The sequence below is a fragment of the Octodon degus genome, unplaced genomic scaffold (genome assembly GCF_000260255.1).
Source record: "Octodon degus isolate 3935 unplaced genomic scaffold, OctDeg1.0 scaffold00021, whole genome shotgun sequence".
NCBI lineage: Eukaryota > Metazoa > Chordata > Mammalia > Rodentia > Octodontidae > Octodon > Octodon degus.
The window spans coordinates 8,304,479-8,304,683 of NW_004524597.1; the positions used below are offsets into that span (position 1 = coordinate 8,304,479).

General features: G+C 42.9%; 1 non-coding gene across 1 annotated transcript; it reads left to right on the forward strand.

Moving 5' to 3' along the window:
* LOC111815797 lies at positions 1–107 on the forward strand. Its single transcript, XR_002820432.1, has one exon. It is a non-coding gene; the product is annotated as a U6 spliceosomal RNA (small nuclear RNA).
* The last annotated feature ends 98 nt before the right edge of the window (positions 108–205 follow it).

The window sequence follows — 205 nt, forward strand, 5'->3', positions numbered from 1 at the left end:
GTGCTCGCTTTGGCAGCACATATACTAAAATTGTAATGATACAGAGAAGATTAGCATGGCCCCTGTGCAAGGATGACACGCAAATTCGTGAAGCGTTCCATATTTTTGTGTAGACTGGTGCAACCGTTATGGAAATCAGTATGGAGACTCCTTAGAAAAGTTGGTCTGGAAATCCCCTTTAAACCAGCTATTCCTCTACTGGGAA